We start from the raw sequence: 1,796 nt of genomic DNA, 5'->3' as shown, positions 1-1,796 counted from the left end.
ATAGTAATAGTAATAGTAATAGTAATAGTAATAATGTTTTCAACATTACTTACTTGGATAATAAAAGCGGTTGGTAGATGAACATGGCTCTCTTTCCCAGCTGTTTCCTAAAAATGCATAAGAATGCACGTGTGTATGTATGCATTTGTGTAGATGCACATGTATGTTGTGTCTGCTCATGTGTGTGCAGGAGGATGATAATGGGTGAGGTCCTTCCATAAATGACATTAAAAGAAATCAGAAAATGGGGAGGGATTAAAGGAAGCGTGTGGAAAGTTTGGATTTAACACATAGCAAAAATAGATGTTCATTTATTCACTAGTAAGAGTTCCTTAGCATCCAAAACAACATCTCAAGCTAACGTGTTGCCAAAATAACTAAAACTCATTAAAAATTCTGTGAGAAGACAAGCTTTTTAATCTGCGGACCGACAATAAAAAGTTTAATGCATTCCAAACTATCCAGATGGAATTAACACGAAGCCAGCTCCTAGATTTACCTTATCTTGGTCCAAAATGTGTCTAATGACCGCCCCCCCCCAACAAAAAAAGATGATTTCTGATTGGCTCAACTACAGTGAGATCATGTTGGGAGGAATTAGGGGAAGTGTCAAATGAAACTTCAATGCCATACACTTACCTAGCAAAGAAAACGAACACAGCTAGTTCGGATGCTAAGGCTGGGTGCTACGTGAACCAGCAACAATTTCTGTTTCATGCAACCTCATTCCGTGCTTTTGCAAGTTTCCATGGAGAAAGCTTATCCAGGATTTTGTTATTGGGTTGGGTTGGTTTTTGTTTGGTTTGGTGTGGTTGGTTTTGTTTTGGTTTTGGTATAAACCAATCTGAAATCTCTTTCTGTGTAAATTGACCTAATGATTCTAATTCCACCTTATTCCTCTTGGGTCTGAGGAGCATACAGTCTCTGGTTTCCATCCTCCCCACCCCCACCCCGGGCTGCTCCAGAATCTTCCCCCCAGTACCCTCCCCTGAGTACTCAGAGTTCCAGCCTTGGGGCACTGGGGTTTGATGCTTTTCTTGCTCTGCCTCAGCATCTCTCCATTTCCACAGCCTTAGTTGCTTTGCAAAGTCAGGACTCCAGGCCAGGGATGTTCCCTGAGGGGCATAGACACAAACATTCAAAACAACTTCCTTTACACTTTGTGGGGACAACAAGGTCACAGGCAATCTGCTCATTCAGGACACTTTCCCCTGAAACTCCTAATATAACCAGTACAGTCAATAAACATCTGGTTAATTAACATGCTGGCCAGGTAATTGTCTTGTATAATTGAATACTTGAATTAAATCAAGGCCCAACCACTTTGAAAAGTAAGTTATCACATACCCCAAACTTAGAATTACAGTACTGAGGCTGTAGTTTCATTTCTGACCATATATAGTGATTGCACTTAGGTTTGGATTATTCCATGGGTTTAAGTCATAGAAGAAACTGGGGTCGTTCGTTAATGTGTCTGAGACTCATTTAGGATTTATTCATATTTCAACCTTCATCCTCCACATTTGAAATCAGCATCTTTTAGGCGCTGCAGAAATGATTCTGTAGTTAAAAATACTTGTTGATCTTGCAACAGCCATCTGTAACTCCAGTCCCAGGGGATGCAACACCTTCTTCTGACCTCAGACACCAGGCATACACAGGGTTTCCAGACATATGTGCAGGCAACTGCATGGTACTGGCACAGTGACAGACAAGTAGATCAATGGAATAGAATTGAAGATCCAGAAATGAATCCACACACCTATGGTCACTTGATCTTTGACAAGGGAGCTAAA

This window comes from Mus pahari, chromosome 16 (assembly GCF_900095145.1).
Source record: "Mus pahari chromosome 16, PAHARI_EIJ_v1.1, whole genome shotgun sequence".
NCBI classification, from domain to species: domain Eukaryota; kingdom Metazoa; phylum Chordata; class Mammalia; order Rodentia; family Muridae; genus Mus; species Mus pahari.
This window is presented reverse-complemented; position numbering follows the sequence as displayed.